This window comes from Crinia signifera, chromosome 5 (genome assembly GCF_055691185.1).
Source record: "Crinia signifera chromosome 5, ASM5569118v1, whole genome shotgun sequence".
NCBI lineage: Eukaryota > Metazoa > Chordata > Amphibia > Anura > Myobatrachidae > Crinia > Crinia signifera.
This window is the reverse complement of record NC_139221.1, coordinates 137,504,947-137,529,333: the sequence shown is the minus strand read 5'-3', so window position 1 is coordinate 137,529,333 and position 24,387 is coordinate 137,504,947. Positions and strand designations below refer to the sequence as shown.

The 24,387-nt window shown below is 38.9% G+C and overlaps 1 protein-coding gene and 1 pseudogene across 1 annotated transcript in view; one reads left to right on the top strand and one right to left on the bottom strand.

Annotated features, from left to right (window-relative positions):
* LOC146080611 (cadherin-9-like) overlaps positions 1-24,387 on the bottom strand; it is a 266,660-nt gene that overhangs the window by 165,656 nt on the left and 76,617 nt on the right. The window lies entirely within an intron of this gene.
* On the top strand, positions 10,369-10,485 carry LOC146005993 (5S ribosomal RNA; annotated as a pseudogene).

Genomic DNA, 24,387 nt, shown 5'->3' with positions numbered 1-24,387 from the left:
AGGGGCAAATTAAGTCCACCCCAACTCTGGAACCACCCAGTACTTTGTCCTTGAATAAGGACAAAGTACCAGAGATTTTAAAGGAAATGGACAAATGGTGAAACTGGCTAAAGGGACCTGTCTGAATAAACAAATAACTAATGACACCAGGCCACCTTCAGGAGAAAAGGATAACAAAAATGTATGATCAACCTCGTTGCATACCAAAGGTGACCCAGTTGCTAGTACAAGAAAAACACGACACAAAACAATACACCACACAAAACAGTGTAAAATGCACAGAGGTACAGGAAAGTGCTGTAAACAGGAAGTAACCTGCCACGGTTAACAGAAACAAAATAGTTCAGAAATGCGGTAATACTCTGGAGATCTCAGAGGGATGGTAACAAGTTTAAACAAAATAAGCAACAACAAAATCTGTCCACAATGTTGCTAACAAATGAATGATAAAGAGAAATAACACCAGGGGTGAAATGTAATAGGTGGCGATTTTTTGTCACGTTAAAAAATCACACCAAATCGCACCTTTGAAAAATTGCATTTTTGCTGCAAATTTGCATCTGTAATAAGATGCAAATTTGGGGCAAAAAAGTGCAATATGGTGCGATTTAGTGCGATGTTGACCTCTAACTGGTCAAGATGGACAGGGGTCCTGGGGAAGTGGGAATCCCTTTTTTGGGGGGTCCCCAATTTCCCAGGACCCCTGCCCACGTTGACCAGTCAGAGGTATAAATGCTTGGCCATGGGGGACTTGTATAAAAAGTCTCCCCTGGCTGTGGCATTAACCTGCTGGCTGGTTGGGCCCAGTTCTGGTTCTTGAAATATGGGGGACCCCTAGTCATTTTGTCCTCTGTATTTTGGGAACCAGGACCGGCCCATGAGCCTGGTGCTGGTTTTGTAAAAGCAAGGGAACCCCAACTTGTTTGTCCCTGTGATTTTATGAAATCAGGACCGGCTCTTTGAGCCCGGGGCTGGTTATGCTCAGGAGGGGGGATCCCATGCCATTTTTTCTCTTTTTTTTGTATTTAACCCTTTTTTGGAAAGAACATGCATCACAATGATCTGTGCATGATCCTGTCAAATTCACCAGTCAGAATCTGGTCTAAGTTTTTGGCGATTTATGGTAATGTGTACAAAAACATCTGGATGTGAATTATAGTGTGCAAAAAATCGCCACTTCAAAATGATATCGCGGCAAAAAGTAAGATTTTTTTTACCGTGAATTGGTGCGATTTACATGTGCGATTTTTGGAAAACATGCCATTTCAGTCGTTTTTTTTACCAAAAATCGCACATGTCTAAAAAAATCGACCCCTATTACATTTTGCCCCTTGGCTCCAATGGGGTGCACTTACAGTTATGATAGAGCAGGAACTGGAGACACTGTAGGAATCCCAGGAACTGATGGAATAGACTCAGCCAGGAGTGACAGGAGCAGAGAAAGAGAGAGAGAGAGAAAGGAGACTACCACCAAAGAAAGCTATCACCAATGGGGTTTTGCTGCCCTGAATCCCATGAAAGTTTTCAGATGTCCAATCACCTTAGGAGGATGCAGCCCTCAGGGAACAGGCAGTCACTGGAACGGAAGTAATAGTCAGCATCCCTAATTGCTGAGCGACTGGCCCAGGGGACACGAACACAGACACAGTTAATCACTGGGACTCTCCATCAGACCGGAGAGCGGACCTGATGGACTTGCATCCTGTCACAATGGCTAACACTATACACCATTTGGATACTTTTATAACAATCACAACTAGATTTTTCAAATTGGATCTTGACTAGTGATATGGGGATTTTTAGAATTGGGTATTCTGCATTTGAGCTATGAAAGATGAATAAAAATGTATTTAAACTTTTATTCAAGTGGTAAAAGTTATATTAAATAATTTATTCAAAACTACATTTACTACATACAGTATGTGAGATTCATTTCTTTTAATAGAAATCTAATTTTCTTGCTAGAAAAACTGAGAAGATCAAGTTTCAGGTTCACTTTCATAGCTGCAAGAGTGCTAGTAGTGGTGAAGTGACAATGGGGTTTATTCTAGTTCATTCTTTCTGACAAAATCCTTCTTAGATGGACAAAACCATCTGCACTGCAGGGGGGCAGATGTAACATGTGCAGAGAGAATCAGATTTGGGTGAGTTATTTTGTTTCTGTGCAGGGAAAATACTGAATGCATGATTTTACACTTCAATATAGATCTCACTTTGAAGAAAAACCCCACCCAAATCTAATTCTCTCTGCACAAGTTACATCTGCCCCACCCGCAGTGCACATGGTTTTGTCCATCTAAGAAGGATTTTGTCAGAAAGAATGGACTAGAATAACCCCCAATGTTTTGTTGAGCTTCCACTATAGAGTTGCCAGCTGTGCACTGTTCATCCATGGGAAGCAGAGTGCATATTCATAGTCTTCCTATCAAAATATCTAGTGTTTGCAATGATTAAAAGTTTGTGATCAAGTCATGCTACACAGTAATTTAACCCTTTGAGTGCCCACATCTCTTTGAAAGATGCACATAATATCCTCGCATTGTTATATAAATTCATATAAATATGTTTTGTAAAAAAAATATATTTCCTATATAAATTAAATCTTAGCGGTCATTATGATGAATAAAAAAGTTTGCTTGCCATTTTTCACACCTATTTTTACAAATTCCTTTGGCACTTAAAGGGTTAAACAGAGGCAGAAAACAGTAGTTATCCAAACACCACCATGATATATAGAAAAGTGAGAGAGATGGATGTTTAGTTAGCTTCCATAGGAAGTACATGTAGAAATTGGATCCAGAAGTAGTTTATCAATAGTGAATACTGCATTGCAAATCAATTGTCAGGATTCAGTGTGGTAAACATCCTGATGGGTGCAGGTGCTGGTTTCTGGATACCAGCATCATTCCCCTCTGTTACTGCTTAGTTATATCCGTCAAGTCACCTCCAAGTACACCTGTCTCTCTATCTCCCATTCCAAGATAAATGTGTAGTGGTCCCACCAGCTTTGGCTTCTTGGCACCACCTCTTGGTGCCGGTCAGCTGACCATGGACATACCAATCAGGCAGTCCAGCTGACCACATCCACCAATCGATAAGGAGCAAGGGGATAAAGGGTAAATATACTGAACTCTTCTGGGTTCCAAATATTTTAGAAACAAATGCAATTCTTTTAAGTTGCAAACAGTATACACTGTGCTGAGCAATTGTCAGAGCTGGATGCTCAATGAGAGCAGCTGCTTACGGGATTAGTCTGATCACAAAGAGTTAAAAAAACACACAAAACAAAATATTTATATGTCAAATGTAAAAACAAGATGGCTATGGGGACCTGATTGGTGGTAGGCGGAAAAGTGAAAAAACTGCTCTGGAAAGCCAGTTAAATTCCCATTACGGAGTCTAGATGGGTAGAACACTTGGAGTTGCTGGAGGATTCCAATTTAATGGTGGAATACTGTATATCATTGATGGTGGATGCTCTCTAGAATAGAGATGGGTGCAGGGGACGAATATTTGGATTCATTGCTTGGATTTGCATTTGTCAAGCGGCAGTGAAAGACTTTGGATTTTTTTCAGAAATGGTAAAAACAAACGCCTAAATCACGTAATTTTTGCATTTTTTATCCCTGAATTATATTAACCTCAATGACATTCATTTTCAGCCCTTTCAAGACAATTTTTACCCCTTTACAGCTCACAATGTACAGGCCAAGTTCTGCAGCAAGCTGGCTTGTTATTAACACACAGAACTTCTGACAGTATCAGTATGGTGTATTGGGGTGCAGTACACACAAACAATAAAGAATACTAAAATAATTTTTTGGCTTTTTTTATGTGCAGCTTGTCCAAGACTGCATGGAGGCAGAACAATCACACACATAACTTCTGACAGTATCAGTATGGTGTATTGGGGTGCAGTGCAGCACACCACACACACCACAATTTAATACAAATGAAAAGCTAAATAACAGACTTCCTGTGTACTATACCCCACTACACTGACTGACAGTCACTGCCCTCTGCACACTGACTGACACAGCCTGCCTAACACGACCAGTACAATGACACAGCCGGCACAAGCACCCTGCACAAAGCAGCAAACCCCCTGCACAAAATAACCCCCTGCACAAACCAACTCTCCTTCACAAACCCCCTGCACTCCACAAACCCCCTGCACAAAGTAACCCCTTGCACAAGTAACCCCCTGAACAACTTTGCACAAGTAGTAGTACGTAGTAAATCTTTACAAAACAACAACCCCCCCCCCCCCCCCCACACTGCAGAGCTGTGTTCTGCCTGGGAAGCGGGGGGAGAAATGGCGCCTAATCCTCAAGATGCCTATAAAGATTCAGCATCTCCTGAGAATCTGACACAAGATTGCGGCATTCAGACACGCTCGGGTTTCCGAACAAGAGTGGCTCTCGGTGGCCTCGGGGGGGGGGGGGGGGGGTTGCTTTTTGCAGCGGTTAAGATTCCACAGAATCCGGACCACTCATCTCTACTCGCAAGGTGTGAAAAAAACTGCCCTCTGATGGTAGTAAAATGCATTCTAGAGAGGATCAAGCTTCTATGATATACTGTAGTCCACCATTGAACTGGAAACCTCCAGAAACTCCCAAGTGTTCTACCCATCTGGACTTTGTAATAGGAATATAAACGTCTTTCCGGAGCAGGTTTTTTTCACTTTTCCAACTACCACCAATCAGGTCCTCATTGCCATCTTGTTTTTACATCTGACTTTTAAGTATTCCGTTTTTTCATACATACATGTGTGCAATTACAATAAATTCAATATATTTATGCAATTCAATTAAGTTTCCTGAGTTAATCCTTTGTTATATTGGCTTAGAGCATATTCTGGCTATCAAGTGGAATGTCCAAAATAAAGATCTAAAAAAATTAATAGTAACAGGAAAGGAAGTACTGGATATTTCTGTAGATGTGCTGAAAGTACTTTTTACACAGTAAGTTCTTATGTTAGAACTTACTGTGTAAAAAGAGACTTGTGACAAATGCTCACCTCGATCCCCTGCAGTTTGCCCACCAAGCAAACAAAAGTTTTGAGGATGCAGTCAACCTAGGGCTGCACCACATTCTACAGCACCTGGACAGCCCAGGCACCTATGCAAGAATACCATTTGTTGATTTCAGCTCAGCATTCAACACTATTGTCCCTCACATCCTGGAGCCAAAACTCTGTTCACTAGGAGTCCCAGAACCAACATGCTCCTAGATCACTGACTTCCTAACTAAATGTAAACAGGCGGTGAAAGCAGGCGCATTCATGTCAAACACATGCACAATCAGCACTGGTGTCCCTCAAGGATGTGTCCTCTCCCTCCTGTTCTTCTTCCTCTACACCAGGCATGTCCAAACTATGGCCCTACATCTGTTGTGAAACGACACATCCGAGCATGCCTTACCATAGTTTTAGCATTTCCCAATAGCAAAACTGGCAAGGCATGATGGGACATGCCTGCTCTACACAAACGACTGCACCTCAGCAGAACAATCAGTAAAAATTATAAAATTTTAAGACAACACAACGGTTATCGGCCTAATCACAAATGGAAATGAACAAGGAGAGAAAGACCCGCACCATACAATGTACTGAGGTTCCAATAATTTGTGGATGGAAACAATTTTTTCCAAAAGAGAGGATTTTTATATATATTATTCCTCTTAAGTTGCGGGTGCTCTCAACTGATTTAGGATGTAGATTGTAAGAAGAAAAGAGAAATAAATCAGTTTAACTAGGATGCACTCCTCATCCACGTTGTCCCGTAGGACCTAAAAAATATATAATGTTTGATCATTTCTTTATTAGTTAGCAATTAAAGGTAAAAAGCAATCCTTTACTATTTATTTTGGTCAATTGTATTAATTGTCTGTGACCTGATATATTGAGTCCCTGTACACAGGTTCAAATGGGAAACTAGTCTGCATTTATTTGGACGTAAGCTGTTGTTGACCAAATTTCACTCAATGCACCAGACTGACCAACATGATGAAACATCTAGGATTTGGTCACAAAGTGAATTACAAGCCATCCAGGACTTAGAGGACCTACAGGACACAGAGTTTGAAAAGAAGAGTAGGACAATTTGTAAAAAAAGATCGACCTTCTTCCCCAACGAATCCATTTGTCTGGAAGTATTCATGAACCTCGTAGCCAGAGATTTAGATCATCTTCATCTCAATAAGAAACATATCTGAACCAGGAACAATCTGACCAAAGCAGAAAACAGGGCTCTCAAAGAAATCAAAGGGTGGCATGATGTCGAGATCAAACCATGAGATAAGGGTGACAATATTGTTATATGGCCGGCAAACCTCTATCTGAAAGAAGTACATAAACAGTTGGAGGATGAAACCTGTTATAAAATACCAACCCAAGGATAGCCACCTTTTACCTTCTTCCAAAGGTGCACAAGTTGATGCAAAAACCGCCTGGGAAACCAATTGTATCAGGCAATGGATCCATGTGGGAATTGTAAAGTATGCAGCCATATTGAGAATACCTTGGTGCTCCAGAATCGCTTTGGAGATCCCATACAGATACACGGCTACTTCAATTGTAAAAGCATAAACATGATATATCAAATCTCATGTCCTTTAAAATTGAACTATGTAGGCATGACCTCTCGCCCTTTGAAACAACGTACTGTATACTTGAACACATCAGGAACATCAGGAATGCAGCGACGGACAGACTGAAGATGAAACAACTTACATTTCTAGACATTTTTTTAAATTTCACTCTGTCAATGTTTCCCAACTAGCAGTTTGCAGACAGGAACAGATCCATTTGGGTCGAAGAGGGGAGCCATCAACCAAATGCTACTTCAAAGAGAAAGTTGGTGGATCTTACCTGGAGAGTCTCTCACCAAAAGGTCTGAACAAAGGCATCAACTTCAGTGCCTTTCTGCAATAATCATTCATTCTTGATTCCTCCAAGAATCACCCAATACATCCTTCTGTACCATATATAACTTCATGACCATCAACTTTGCCCAGCCATTTTCAATTATTGTGGTAAAAAAAAAACCTTTTCAAATATATTTAGTACATCTTTGGAAAGTTCTGTGTTTGCTGGCAAATCTTTACTAATTACCAGGTACCACGATAACAATACTTATTCAAACTCCCCCAGAAGTGAATATCACCTTTGACCAGCAAAAGGAGGTGCACTTCTTTATCAGCTTAAAATAGCTCTAACTATTATTCATATTGTGACTATCCAATCTAGATTTATAGGTGAGGAAACAATTATCACTGTCATCAATGTCATTCTTGCTCCCAGGTTATTAATGAAATCGCTCATCCAGTAGCACTCAGATTTGTCCACAATTTATAAGTATCTTTCTTCAATTATTATTCATCCTCTATTGTCAGCCCCTGGATTTGTGTCCACGATTGTTTTCTTTTGGACACCACAATTAGCTCCTGTTTATGTGACCACAATTACCCTTTGGACACGCCTATAGGACTGTTACACCTTAATCTCTTTAATATATGACCTTCAGAGAAAACTATGTAACAAGCCCAATAACATAAAAACAGCAGGGAATACACATAACTTATTTTAACTAAATTTACAAGATCTCTCTGTTCATGAATATGCACATTGGGTATGATCAAAGCCACATGTGCGGTATTGATCTCCTTTTAAAATATGAGTCAATCATTCCAATGCTGCGCACATTTCCTTGTATAGTACAAGTTGAGCATACCAGTTATATCCCATACGCTCGGGCAGTTTCTCTAGCTGCCACCAGCATACCTTCCTCCTTGTCTTACTATACATTGTTAGGTACTTGTTACCTAGCACGGTGCCCATCGGGGTTGATCGCATGCCTTAAGTTAAGGTACTTAAGGCATGCGATCGACGCGATGGACCCGATTTTCTGTCAATTACCAGCTTAATTTGCCGGTAAAGACAAAATCGCGTTGATCGCGTCCATCGTGGCCATTATAAAGGGCCGCGATGCGACCAACGCGATCAACGCAATTTTCCCATAGAGAACAATGTTAAATTAGTTTTAAAGTTAAAATCGTGTTGATCGCGTCAGGCGCATGCCATTATAATGGCATCCAATGCGATCGACGCGATCAACTCGATTTTTCATAGGGAACAATGGGAAAAGGGCCAATATGGCCAATTTCTCATTATATATGCCCCCTCATGGGTATTAAGTATGGTTAATGGCCCCCCCATTGTTAACGCCACCACACTTTTGATGCCAACCCGAAGCCTGGCGAGCGAAGCGTGGTGAGCGAAGCGAGCCCGCGAGGGGCGGCGGTACGCGTCCTCCGACCTTTTCATACCCCCACTATCCATGTCGGCGTGGAGTTGACTTTATATAGTGTGGCGAGCACAGCAAGCCACCGAATCCGAAGCGTGGCGAGCGCAGCGAGCCCCACGAGGGGACGCGTATACCTGTGAAGTAATGCGCGTCCCCTCGCGGGGCTGGCGTTAACAATGGCGGGCCATTTCACCCATCAGGGGGGGGGGGTTGCTATCTAAATGGGGGGTTTTTACATTGAAATCAATTGGGGTCTCAGGGAACATTTTACATTGATTCCAATGTAAAAATCGGGTCGCATGCGATTTGGTTGGCATGCGATGCGATCGACTCGATTTTTACGGCCCCGATCAATACAATTAAAATCGGAGGCACCGTGCTAGGAAACAAGTACCCATTGTTATCTATTTTTACTCATGATCCATATGTGATTTAACATCTCAGTCTATATAATTAGTATTATCTCTCAACTTTTATAACCATCATCAGTGTAACAACCCTATCAGCCAGCAGGCAAGGTAACTGTCTAGCCGCAGCCCGACAGACAGATACCACTCATGTGAGCAGATCCCGCTCAGTATTGTAACAATGCAAAATTAAATTCACTAATTGTGAGTCATTATCTCCATTATAAAGGTGGACTCCTTGCATATATCCCTATTGCCTGTCAGCAATATTCTTTCTCTGACACAGTGTAGTTTTACTTTATAATAACTAAATATAATAACAGTGGGTTATATAAGCTTATATCTGTGACTACGCCAATCACCAGGTTTTTTGTTTTTAATATTTAACAACGGGCATCCACATAATTGCAATTAAACCCATCCTGTGATATCACCAATTTAACCTCTTTTTATTGGCTCAGCTATCCTTTAAATATAGGTACTACGATCCCACTCCTACACGTCACGAAGATCAAGCCAACCAGGCAAAACATGTGTCCACAGACCTAGAGGTGGAGCACTTACCACTCACCCATTCCTTCCAGAAGACCACAGCTCCGGCGGAGCTATCTACGGTCCCCGGCACCTGACGGATTGAGTTCCACTCATCATCATCTGAGGTGAGAGACATCCCCGGTCCCAGGCGTCCGACAGGCTGTGTCCCACCCACCCATTACCACCACCCTCCATACCAAAACCCTGTGAGGTGGAGCGCGCACCACTCACACAGGGAGTCCGGACCATTGAAGCTCTGGCGGGGTCATCTTCGGTGCCCGGCATCCAGCGGAAACGGTTCCGCACACCAACAGCAAGTATCCTTTGAGTATCTCTAGTGAATTTTCCACTGTCCTCCCCTGGGGGTTAAAATCTTTTGTTCATTATCCAATTTATTGCACATTATCAGGCTCCGGATCCACTATGTAGCTTAACTTATATTAACCATGCTTATACAACGGATAGGTGATTTATAGCTAAATATTAATTACTTAACAGTGATATGGGGTCCCCTATTTATAGGGACTTGGAACAAGCCTGATTGCAATTTAATTTAAGGGCTTCTTCACCAGCTGGGTAGTATCCCACCATTGTTAATCATGTCAAGGTATTCCTTGGTCTCAATGATTTGTAATAAGCCAGATTGCAGGCTTGTGGTAAGGTCTTCTATATTATTTGGTTAGTACCCTACTATAGAACCTAAAAAAAAAATACTGCTTCTTTAATATTATGTTTTATTCTTTCTCACATGTTACTTTAGTGTAACAAAATTGATAGCACTGTATAAATTTAAGTGAAGATAACCAATGTGATTATAAATTGTGGAAGCAAAAATACACAATATTTGCCTTCCCTCGTGTTGTAACATATATTCTGATCTATCAAATCAACTTCTCTGACCCCTGTGTGTACCTAGTTGCTCAGTATTTTCCATTACTGGCATCAGGGACACTTTTGACAATCACAGTGGGTACAACTGTTTATTTTCCCACTTGTATCACCCTTACTGTCAATCACTCATCACCCATTCCGCCGCTCTCTCATTCAGCGGACACCAATCCGCAGAACAGCAGAAGCGACACTTGGCTCTTCATGGCACTGTGGGGCCCTCTCATCTTCTGGTATACTGCCATACTTCACTGTGCCACCTCATCCCATCCGAACTCAGCAGCTAAGCAGTGACTGGCCAGATCAGTACCTTCTGGGAGACCACCAGGGAATATCCGGTGCTGTATCCACACTCAGACAGCAGAAGCAACAAGTGTCTATGGGCAGCATTCCTCTGCACTACGGATAACCCATGTGTATTAAAACACGCATACTCCCATTTGTCACTGAACTGTCAGTTATTGGACTAGGTCCATAAGGTTTTTGTTGTAATGTGCAAGGAGCTTGTTATGTTCTGTATGAATTTATATCCAGAATATTATTACTGTAATTTATTGAATCTCTCAACATCGCTTGTCTCCAATGGGTATTTAACTCAGCAATTGAACCCACCCTAGAATCATTTTTGCCTGTAACCATGTACAGTCTTTCATTGTGTATTTAACGTTTTTATTGATTATTTTTATGCATACATTTACAATTATGTGACATTTTAATGGTGAAATAAAAAGTTACTTTTTATCGTTCACTCATTCTCCATCTTCTCACTATTTACTATCAGTGTGCCCCAAAACCCCACGTGTTCTTCCTTTGTCCCTCTGTGACATACTTTTTCAGTTTGCAAGCTGAACTTTCATTTGGGTGCACCACCAACCACGTACCTCCTTAAAAAAAAAAATTATCTTGCCTGTGACAATCCACCCCACTAGTCTCTACAGGATAAAGGATGTATGATCTCAAATTTTTGTCCCATATGAGGGTGCATAAAACATTTGCCTGTTATCATATGATTACATATTGTACATCCCAAACAAGTGAAGCAACCTGTTTTTTTGGCTGATTCAGGCTTTAGGAATTTGTGTGTGGTGTGACATCTGAATGTACCACCCACTCCTTAATGCTTCTGCCACGTTGATACCATGGCATAACTCTGGTGTTTTTAAACATTTGAGGGCCCTTTCTTTTTGTACAATGGGCCATAAAGTCAATAGCCTTATTCAGGAGGCGGAGCTGAACGATATAAACAAAGACAGCGTGCGGCTCCTGCTCAGTCCGGTGGTTACTATTGGTTTTGCTGTGGAACTAAGAGTCCCAGAAGCCCATTAATGGCTTATCTCCAATAGCCTTAAACCTGTTCTGCCTTTAGCAGTGCTGACAGTTAGCAAATACATAGAATATAATGAGAATCTACAGTGCTCAAAATTGACTCCAAAAACCCCAAAACTGCAAAAACCCATGTGCAATGTCATCCAATCATCCAACTTGATAAGACATTTGAAGTAGGTAAGAGTGTGTCCAGTGGCGTAACTATTTTTTGCATGCCCCCCCCCCCCCCGCCGGAAAATTTTGCGTGCCCCCTCCCTTACAATAAAGCTTCCAACCTTGCTACTTACCCCCTCTGTTCGCTGTCGCTGGCACCCGCAGATACTACTTATCTCTTGTTTGCGGCCCCGGGTGGCTCTCCTCCTGGCAGGCTTAATGAATATGGCCGCCCCCTAACAGCAGACTGTTTTTGAGGATGCTAAAAGGAGGCTGACACCTCCTCTAGCATCCTCAAAAAGTGTCTGCTGTATGCTGTTTTATTAAACCATCAGATTTGAATAATGAAGAAATGTGTTGTGAGAGTTACTGAGCAATTGACCAGAATACCCAGCAGTATACTTCTCTTTATAATACTGCTGAAATCAATAGGAAGCCAAATATTGATACACATCTGCAGCACCACCATCCCCCACGTCAATCTGCCAGGGACTGCGTCCACCCCCTGCTCTGACACTCTCATATATTAATATTATTGGAGGACTTTTTGTTCCAAACATTTTGGCATTAGATATATGTGTTTTGTTTTATTCATTAATATAAATGAAATTTTACAATAATTTTTAAGAATGAACTGATATAGATGCGCTCTCTCAAATTGATTTTATGAACCCTAAAATGTTGTTGTGGGTTTCACCACCTACAGTGTGCCAGAAAAGGTGTACTATATAAATGAATAGGCTTATAATTATCTACATCAGCTATAATTGGCCACAAATGCCATGAATTAAAGTGTTGCATTTATTCACATTTTCTGTAATTGGAGATTAAATTCCCTTATGTACAGTACCCTCTTAACATGTGGCAATACACAAATGAACAATGGTAAATGACAAATCAGACATTAATCCAATTCAGAAATAACACTGCCACTTTTGTCTCTTTGAATCAATATAAACTGTTGGTTGGATTCTTTGGTATTTCAAGCATATGCATTACTGATTAAATGTCCAAATGGGCTAAAGATTTTCTTTTGAGATAATAACAAGTTGGGTGAAATTTAATAGGATGAGATATTCAGAAAGTGAGAGAATTCGTAAGAAATCTCCAGGTTTTTTTAAAGCGGCAATCATTTATACTGCAAAATCAAACTGGTTTTGCAGTGTTCTAAAACAATGGCGGTGAGATGGTAAATGGGGCAACCAGTTGCAAATACATGCGTGTTCCTATAGGTCCCTCAACATCCTTCACCAACACCAAAAAACAAATTTGGAACGCAACCTGTCAGGCGCTTCTTGTTCTTGAATGCATAGGATTTCTCCCCACAATAGAAGATACATGTAAATAAAGATGTGATATGATATTGAAGTATGTTTAAACAATCACTTAATTTAATCCACATACATAAAAATACAAGTACATTAAAAAAAATGAAAATCCACAACACTTCATAAAGTGTCAAGTGCAGAAAAGGTTCAGTCTTTAAGCAAGGCAGAATTGAGAAATTACCGGATCACAAGGAACTGGTGGTTAGGCAGTTCCGCAAGCGCATGAATCACAGTCCCACATAAGCATTTCAACAGTGGTTCTCAATGTCGCTACAGATGTCCTGGCAAGTGATTGTTTAAACATACTTCACTATCATATCACATCTTTATTTACATGTATCTTCTAGTGTGAGGAGAAATCCTATGCATTCAAGAACAATAAGCGCTTGACAGGTTGTGTTCCAATTTTTTTTTTTTGGGGGGGGGGTTTGCAGTGTAAATGATTGCCGCTTGAAAAAAAAACGTACCAAATCGCTCACTTTCTGAATCTCTCATCCTATTAAATTTCACCCGTTATTTTTATTTTACATTAAGTATAGCCAATAAAACCAAAAGCAAACAATGTTGGATTCCTTTTCTCACACAAACAGTAGGTACAAAATTGTTATCTGATTAATTGCAAGAATATTCAAGCTTGTTAATCAGACCCAAGAGACCAAGAACCTCTACAGTAGGTCAAGGAGAAATGTGTGCTATGTCGGGGCAAGAATTGTGCACCTACTGTATACTGTAGATCTGAAATATATGTCACTAAACAAAAAACATAATGATTAAATTAATATCACCTACAAGTAAGAAACATCACAGGTGAAGAATTGATTTTTTTGGGTGGTAAAGAAAGGGTTTTGAGAAAATGATTCATACAGTGTTCTTATGCTTTATTTTATATTGTGTCATTTTAACACTTTGTCTACTATATTAGTATGTTATTTAAGTGTATATATGTTTTATATTTTCTCAATAGAGTTAATTAGGAAAATAGTCTTAGAACAGAATAAAATCAATATATAATATATGTATCTTTAGGGAATTCAACTGTCCAGTACATACATATAAATGCACTGTATTTAACCCAATACCTGTATATTGCATTAATATGAGCTGATTGTTTTAATATGCTGTCAAGTGTAAATAGTAGTGAGTTAGTAAACTTGTAAATGTTTCACGCCTTAAAAAACTTTCCCATTTTACCAGCATTCCACACCTCCAGTGACCTCTGATACTATTACATATGTACCCCTATCTGTATTAAAAAGTATACAGTATTGCTTTATCAGTAGAGTTCTTAAAACTAAATAAATATAACTTCAGTTCATAAAAATATTACGTACTACTCTCTACATCTGAGAAGAGTGGTTTATGAGCTAAATCCATTAAAAACCATTGAGCCAATTACATGTGATTAATTCTGAACTATAATTATTTTTTATCTTTATTTACTAGCTTTAAAGAAAACTAATTGTTTACAGAATTGTGATTTAATGATTACAAGTAAATTGGATTTATGCAAATCTAGGTAAATGTTAATGTAAATACAAACACTTAAAGGAATATATTAAGTATATATAGTGAGTTGTTATAGTTACTATCTTTTCAAATCATCTATTCCCGGTTAAGGAAAAAATAACTTACTCTGTAATATGTTGAATAGGAAAACAAATACATTTCCAGCTACATACTGTACTAAAACCATAAAAAAGAACATAATGTCTACTTCTCTGTCAATTCTTTGCACATAAATGTCAATTTGTGCTGGGTGAAAATGACATTTATTGAGTTTTGCTGGTGCTTTGTTTACTCTGTATAAGACAAATCTTGAATCTACATTAAATTCAAAAAATGTTTAATGAAAAGAAATGTAAAAAAAATTGACAAGCCTAAAGCATTTGTCAAAGAAATTCCTCATTAAACTTGCATTTATTATGCATACTGTTCAATTACTTAAATGTTTATTTTATTGATATCTAAGTTAGCCTTTTACTCAAATTCTAAATAACATAGTTTTGCTAAAAATGAAAGGACATGTAAATACATTTTTTTTTTAAATAGTGAAAATACCAAGCTGCATCACCGTATTTATCACAGTTGGCCATGGTATCTTAGCAGCAGCTGTGAAGAGATAATTGGACATGAGCATTATATGATCATCTCACATCCTACTCTGGGACACCATCTTAATCCATTTATACCACCATTGCAGCCAAGTCACATATTTTAACTAACTGTTTTTGTAAATTGGCATTTTATGAAGTTTAGAATATATACATAGAATAGAGCTGACAATAATTAATTTGTTTACTGTTTTTGGTTTATGACTATTAATATAAATTTCAGTAGAGAAATGTGCATAATTTGTTTCTACTTAATACAACACAAAGTAAATATGTACCTCTGTCCAACTTAAAGCACTCTGCAAATCTGCTGACAAGCCCTCTCTATGTTTTATAGGAAAGTGGAGATGCATATGACTCAGCATTGTTGCAGTTACTTCCAGAACATGTGCAGTGTTAAAACATGCAGCATAAGTTCACAAACTACAGTGTCATACTATTTAATCAGCATTAGTCCCAAAGTATATCAAACATGCAACAAAGTGTCCAAAGTCATGGGTTAACTGTTGCATGTAGTGTGAAAGGAAATGAACACCATACTTTTAAAAATGTTTTAAGAATATTTAGTTCCACTTTTTAGATACTGGCCTTGGTTTTCTGCTTTGGGAGAAGTTCTTTAGCCAAGATTTCACATTTGTCAATTTTATGGTTTAAAAAAGGGACAGAAAATATCAAATGTATTGCACAATTGAATCATTATAGCAGAAGATTCTTGCAGTTGGCTGAGATTTCATCTAGATAATCAACTTGAGTATATAGTTTGCTAGGACTGCAACCAGGTGGTCATTTAGAGATTACCATCAGTTAAGGCACATATTACATGTCCTCCAGTTAACCAACTATTGGAAACTAAAACAACAATCAGGTTGAGGCTACATATTCTACTCCGTCCATCACTTTTTATATCTATCGATAGATTAAAATATATTTTGTCATCATCACTAAACACTGGGATTTCTATGCCCATGTTTGTTGGACTGCTGATCTTAAGTACACTACAGCCTCCATACCCAATGTAAAATCGATGGAACTTTTTCATATTATGTCTTGATCTCTAGTGCATGGATATTCCCTTCATCCTCTGCATTTGGCTAGGGCAGGCATGGGCAACCTGTGGCTATCCAGCTGTTGTGAAACTACAAGTCCCAGCATACCTTGCCACAGTTTTGCTATTAGGGAATGCTAAAACTGTATTGGGTTTGTATGTAGGGAATGCTAATATAATAACTAAATTAGATGAAAAATAAAAATAAAGAAAATAATATGAGAATAAATAGATGATACAAATGAGTGTGACCTATAAGAAAAAAATGGGGTTAATTTAAAATGTTTACACTCTTTGATACTTGTTTCCTAGCATGGCCACAATCGCGGCCATCGGGTGTAATTTTTAGTGGCCTGCGACGCGACCGACGCGATGCCCCCGATTTTTCCATTGAAATGCATTGAAAACAGTGAAAATCGCGTCGGTCGGGTCGTATGCGGCAAAAAATGCTTAAATGGTTCACCCGCGATGGCCGCGATTTCCCCATAGGGAACAATGTTAAATGCCTCAATTTACCCGCGATGACCGCGATTTCCCATAGGAAACAATGTTAAATGGGTCAATTTACCCAAATCATCATAGGGAACAATGGTAAATGGGCCAGAAACCCCAAAAAACACCCCTGAACATTGACATGTCCCCCCAAAAGTATTTCACGCCACCCCGCGATCAACGTGAACCCGAAGCGTGGTGAGCGCAGCGAGCCCGCGAGGGGCGGCGGTACGCGTCCTCCGACCTTTTCATACTCCCACTATCCACGTCGGCGTGGAGTTGAGAATAGAATAGTGTGGCGAGCGCAGCGAGCCACCGAGCCCGAAGCGTGGCGAGCGGACGCGGATACCTTCACAGGTAAACGCGTCCCTTCGCGGGCTTCACAGGTATCCGCGTCCGCTCGCCACGCTTCGGGCTCGGTGGCTCGCTGCGCTCGCCACACTATTCTATTCTCAACTCCACGCCGACGTGGATAGTGGGGGTATGAAAAGGTCAGAGGACGCGTACCGCCGCCCCTCGCGGGCTCGCTGCGCTCGCCACTATTCGTGTTCACGTTGATCGCGGGGTGGCGTAAACTACTTTGGGGGGACATTTCAATGTTCAGGGGTGTTTTTGGGCCATTTACAATTGTTCCTATAATAATTTGGATAAATTGAGCCATTTCACATTGTTTCCTATGGGAAATCGTGGTCATCGCGGGTAAATTGAGGCATTTAACATTGTTCTCTATGGGGAAATCGCGGGCATCGTGTCTGGCCCATTTTAGTGCATGCGATGGCCGAGATGCCCACGATTTTACACCCGATGACCACGATCATGATCGTTGTGGCCGTGCTAGGAAACAAGTACCCACTCTTTTTTGGAGTGGTGGAGTGCCTAGTGCCACTATATCTATCCCCACTAAGCGGCTGTTATCTTTAGTCAGCTCTGATGAGATACATTATGCCGCGGCTTCCTTTCTCTGTGTCTGGAGATTGACAACAGGAGGTGCTGGGAACCTTCTGTCAGAGGTTTTGCTTTGCGGAGGTGTTGATGTTGCTTTGCCACAGCTCACTCCGTTTGCAGCAAGATTCAGCAGAGTTGATTGTAGATTGACTGTGCCGGCATTTTTGCGTTCAATCTCTCTTTGTGGTCGGTGATACTGGCGGGGAGCTTCTCCAATCTGCTACAATGCATTTCATGCCCTTAAGGTACTTTTTCAAGGATGCAGTAATTAAAAAGAAAAAAAAAAAACAGTCTTTAACCATTGCTGCAACTTCCCTACATTACCCTCCCCAGGAGGGACAAAATCCTCTGTTTCTGGACTTTCCTCTGGAGGAAAGTGTAGAAACTGTAATTCATTACAACATCTCAAAGCTGCAAAAGGTTTGAGCACTATCACAATGAGATTGTCCAATTACTAATCAACTCTTCAAATACTTTCACCCAGTTAAAGTGTATATGCTACTTCCCATTTTATGGCTCCTCAATTAGCTTCAGGCATGCAATAAGGTCTCTAATTTCCTTTACTCCTAGAGGAATAAAATGTCAAATGTTATGATTTGGTTTCTCCCCAGAATATCATCTTGATTTCATTTAATCATACATATTGCTTTCTGTTTTTAGTTGGAACTTAACCGTTCTTCAATTGGCATAAAACTTCTTAAGGTTCAGGTGATACTCTTTTTCCAGGGTTCTAACAGGTTAACATTATACATTTGTTTCTACTTCCCTTTTCAAGTCTTGTTATACTGTGTAATTGACTGGTCCTACAAATTGAACAATCTTGTTTGATCCCATGCCAATCTAGCCACTTCACAGTTCTGTAAACTGTCCAAAAAATGCTTCATCATCAGATGTTGTCATTACTGCAGTGCTTTTAGATACTAATCTACTTTCCTTATCCAGCCAAACTCAGCCTGCATAATTGTATTACTTTCTAGCTGTGTCTGCATTTGGTATTGCCTTCAGCCCCATTAATAATAGTCTGGAGAACCTCAACTATTCTTCTTTGGGACTTTGTGGCAAATTTATAAGCATAACATATCATAAATAACAGCTTACCACTACAATGGAGAAAGAAAACAGGGGAATAAAACTCATCCAATTGGTTGTCACAGTGATCTATATCAGGAATACCATTGAATATGTGTGTGTGCCTTAAACAAGTTGATATTTAATCATTGTAATACTGTAGTTACATTCCAAAATCGGGTATCCCTGTATTTGCAAAATGTAACCAAAAACTTTCCAGCGAATACATTACTTTTTTTTCCTACTTAATACTGGTAAAAATAAATAATTAAAGCTGATTGTCCTCTGGTTAGCTATCCTACTCTCCCAGCTACTGTAGTACATCACTTGCGAGTCTCTGCTGCACTGAATTTATCTGAGAAGTGTGTCCCTGCACATGCCATCACTTGTAAGAGCAAAAGGTTTTTATTCACTGCAACACAATAGGCATTGCACAGAAAAAAAGGTATTTTACAATAGTAAATTACAAATACTTTTCTCAGAATAAAGCGGTCACATCAGTGGGGTTTTAACTTGTGACACAGCTGATGTACAGAAGAACAGCGGACCCTCCTAGTCTTGTCACCCTAATACTAACCTCACTCCTACCCAGCATATCACCTGGCTGACTTGTTAAACATCAGGAGCCTTAAACCCTGTTCCCATGGAATCTTTAAGCCAAGATTTCAAAAGCTGACTAATGCCTGTCAGCTGACCTCGGCCAGCTACAATACCTGGACCAGACCTGACACATATCCTAAAGACAGGTAACAAAACAGTGAGTATGTCCCAATGCCTCCGCACCTGAAAACTATTATTTACAAACCAACTCAGTTGTGGCCCAATGCCTCCCTTCCACAATATTCAGAAACTAGTACTGCACATTGATTTTACTTTTGCCATTGCAATTAAAATCATTAATACTTTTTTTGCACTTGCACCAGCTCCATGAAAAGTGAAAGAGATGTGTCAGAAACATTGTCAATATGCACACATCACATGTCACATTTGATACACACTTGCATTTGATACAAACCCACAACCCTCCCAGGAAACTCCAATTACAATGAGTTATTGTGGTAGTGTATGATTGCACTGTCACTGAGATTTAATGTCTCAAAATACATTATTTCATGGAAATACAGAACTGTCCAAGTTCTAATGAGATAGAGATTCACAAATATGAATGCATATATGTATATTTGCTTATGTATGCTACACAAAAATATACAAAACAGCTGCTCAAATGTTACACATGAGATGGTCATACTGGGTTTATAATAACAATAAAGTTGAGCTCATGAGTAGTAAATTTATATTTTCAAATAGGTGAGTGTGTTACAAGGGTAGAAAATGTTCACTAGGTTTAGCACCCAATTCATTTGCAACATATCCTTGCTAAAACTGGATTGTCTAGCCATTTTCCACTATTTTCCTCACCTCTGAAGAGATTTGGTTTGATGTAAACTATAAACCTTAATTAAAAAACGTTGTCTACATACTGTAGTAAATTAGCTGTGATGCTGCATACCTGTTTCTGTTTCATACGTGTATAATGCTGATTTCAATTTCCCCATATGACTCAGAAAGGAGAGAGAAAATTAATGTGTTTTTAAAAGATTTAGAAGTCAATCAAACACCAGAAGCTGAAACCAAATTATTACGAAGTATAGATGGGATCAACATACATACTACAATAAATGCTGTCATGGTTTTTTTTTTAAATATAGGCATAACAATTAATACCAAGGATCATAAAAGGTTGCAGTAAACCCAAAGGTTCATTGTGTGTGTTGAGTTATAATTGCAGTCCTACAATATTGTTATCATTTATTTGTTTTAGAACTTCTAAATATTCTTTTTTCAAAGGATAACTTAATGGGCATAGATGTACTGTATTCCTGATAAATTGACACTATCATAACTATCTTTTAACATTGTGAGACATTATATAGTATTAAACATTAAGATGGTCTCTTCATTCAGAATAAATGTATTTGGTAATAAAAAAATATCATCCAAATAGGAAATAAAAATCCTATTAAATCGAACAATGAAATGTATTCATAAAATACTAAAGGGGCAGAGAGAATGAAATGAGTGAGTATTCAAAATGCCAATATGTGCACCTGAAAGCAGCATCCACTGATCTTTAAGTCAAATATGAACTTATTTAAGGATTCAGAGATTTTATTTATTTTTGACTTTTATAGCCTCTCAGACATCTCAATAATTCAGGGCTCTTCTGTAATGTTCCCGTAGTCAATAAAAGTTAAAAAAAGTGAGTCTTTCAATAAAATACTTATCGTTTGAAAAGAAAACAAAACACTATTTAGTCAGCACCAGGATGAAAAAATGCCATTCATTACACTACATTGAAAGCAATGGTTAACTATTTTTACAGATGTGTCCTCATTCACCCAGCATGTAGTGTGATCTCGATACAAAGCCATATATTGTGCCTGATTCAGACCTGATTGCTGGGTTGCAAATGTTTGGAGCCCAACGATTAGGTAAACTTCGCCCCACCTAGGTATCCACCTTCCCTCCGCACGGTTGCAAATGCATTCGCAGCTGTGCACAAATTTGAAAAACATTTGTATTCACTCAACATCGAATGGATTTCCCCCGTTTTAGCAGTGCTGAGTAAGTCTAGACTTACGACCGGGCAAAGCATGCGTTTTGGAGGATACTCCCAGAAAATGCTGGTGTGACCCATAAAAATGGCTCCTGGCTGTTAATCCCCTTGCAAACAGCCAGTGATAGCAAGCCATTGCTGGCTTTGTTCACAGGGGGACACAAAGCATTCGCACATCTGAGTGATATGCTTAGTATAACCTTTAAATCAGAACAAGGCTATAGTTAAGTTAGATACATTTGTAAAATTAACTGTTGTGTGAAATCTATTTTATACTTAATTAAATTTATATTAAAATAAATTTATATTAAAATTAAATTACATTAATATTAATTTTTATATGGTTCATCACAAATAAATCATGTCAGAAAAATGTAATTAGCTTCTATGAGTAGGGGGCTTCTAGCTTCTATCAGTAGGGGGCTGGACTTAGGGAAATCTGTTGATGTAATACTGCTTGATTTCACTAAAGCTTATGACACAGTGCCTCATAAAAAGGTTATTAATGAAAGTAGGTAATTTGAGGTTAGAAGATAAAAATTTGTAATTGGATTAAAAACTGGTTGCACAATCGGGGACAGAGAGTGGTGGTAAATGGCATACATTCCAGCTGGGGTAAGGTCTGAAGTCAAGTCAGGCAAAGTTCAATATTGGGACCCACCTTGTTTAATATATTCATTAATGATATTGGAAGTGACATATTGAGTAAAATGGCAATATTTGTGGATGAAACGAAATTGAGTAAGGAAACACATCCTCAGAAGAGGATGTGGAAACACCACAAAGTGATTTAAATAAACTGGAAAGGTGGGCAGAAAGGTGGAAAATGCAGTTTAACACTGATAAATGTAAAGTAGTTGATAATGAGAACAGAAATGAACAAGATACTTATAGGCTAAATTGAGTTATTATAGGGAATTCTGCTGTAGAGAAGGACTTGGGGGTCATCATAGATGAAAAATTGGGTAATAGTGCACACTACTCAAGTGCAGCAGCAAAAGCAAACTGTACACTTGCATGCATTAAAAGGGGAATGGATTCAAGGGATGCAAATGTGATAGTGCCTCTTTACAAGGCATTGGTGAGACCACACTGGGATTACTTTGTTCAGTTCTGGGCACCTCAACCTTAAAAAGAACATAAATGAATTGAATCAGGTACAGAGAAGGGCGACTAAGCTAGTAAAAGGTCTCAAATTACTAAAATACATAGATAGGTTAACCAGGCTGAATATGTTTTCATTGGAGAAATGGAGGTTGAGAGGTGATATGATTAGTATGTTCAAATACAGCATTGGGAATCATATGGAACTTTGAGATGATTTGTTCACTAACAGGCCTATACATGTACTGATGCTCGAGCAAAATAAATACAGTACTGAAGAAGATTCTTCACCTCAGAGCAGTAAAATTCTGGAATTCATTGCTGGTGGTGGTGGTTACAGCAACTACTGTTAATGAATTTACATGTATTATTGTATATTTTTCCTGTCTGTCGACCACCTGTTGAAGGCGTTATGAGAAAATGATATTTGTCAAGCTATAGAATAGATTGTTTTATGATTTTATGATATTTATTTAATCATAAGTAAATGAGATAGTCTAAAGATATTTTATCAGTTCATTAATGTGGATGTATAAAATGTGACTGCAGCAAGCTGGGCTCTTACTGATGAGGTTAAATAGAGGAGAATAGGCCCTAGGTACTGTAGATGTGTGGATGTGAGGACATACATAGTAAAACATGGTACAGAGGAAGAAGTAGTAAAGTATATTGACGCCCTATGGACACTCTTAGTGTTTGGATCATTGAGTATTTATAGTCACTGGTTATATATTGATGCAGGAGGGTAAGTAATAATGGAGTCACCGATAACCATTTCTACTTGGTGGGATGTCTGATTTGTGTGCCCCCATATGTTCCATATATGTAGACTGGGGTGCATTTAAGTAGGGATTGTCAAACTTTTGAGGAACATACCAATTTAGTCTTACATTTGAAAGTCTATTTCTTCCATTTTATTAAATCTCATGGGTAGCAGGGTTTTACATTTGTGGATTCAGTTGGCATCCCTAATTCACAATCTATTGTACAGTAATTATTGAAAATATTGTACAGTATGTATTGGTGGAGTGGTACAGTATGTCAGAGGTATTTAAACAATAGAACAGTAAGTAGGTTACTGAAGACAGCAGCTGCACAGCCATATTCAAAGTGATACACTGATTAAGTTTTAGTAGAGCTTTCAGTGTAGTGAGGTTGATGTAGCATCACAGTCAGTGACTGTATACAAATAGCAGGTAACAATGTAGGGTGTTGGAACAAAAGAGACACAAGAAAAAGTCTTGAGTCTCTTGGAGCTAATTAGGAGACATCTATCTCACACCATGTTGCTCTTACACTGAAGCATGATGGCATAATATATGTGCAGTACTAAATGATGTGTCCATATTAGCAAGAAAATGAAGCCTCCCTTCAGAATCCAACCTGGAGTCTGTGCAGTAGCAAACTATATCAACAGAAATAGTAGGTTTTAGGTATAATTTCAATCCCCACAATTAAATACACCCCATGATTCTGTAATACATGAAATGTTTTTCCGTGATCTGATTTTTTGCAGTGCTCAAAAATTTCTACTTTGAGTTTGCATATGGTCTGACTGACGTATGGGGCCCCAGAGTTTAAAAAACATATAGAAATAATGTAATAAATAATGTAAGAAATTCTATGTATAGTGTGCAATGCGTACAAACATCTACAGTATTAGCGCTACAATTTTAAGCAGTCAGTGATAGCTGTAGGTAACTGCAGTGTGTTTCTTTTGTCGATCGCTTGTTGTGTCAGTATCTTTATATAAATTAGTAACTAGAATGTAATCATATTATTTGCATATTAGAATATTTCTTTAGTTTCAGAAACCAAAACTTGTTTTAACTACAGATGATTTTTGCTGAAAGCAAACACAACGAAATATATATAAGTTGTTAGACAAACTAAATCCTGGCTTGGATCATATTGGTATTTTGAGTTTTGAGTAGAAATTAGTCCCAACTGAGTCTTCGCACCAAGTTCAGTTCTTAAATATTGATTTTGTGTGTTTTGGACATACCGTAAGCCTCTTCCTTTGTGATTTCAGTCCATGTAATAGAGCAGTGTATTGAGTATAT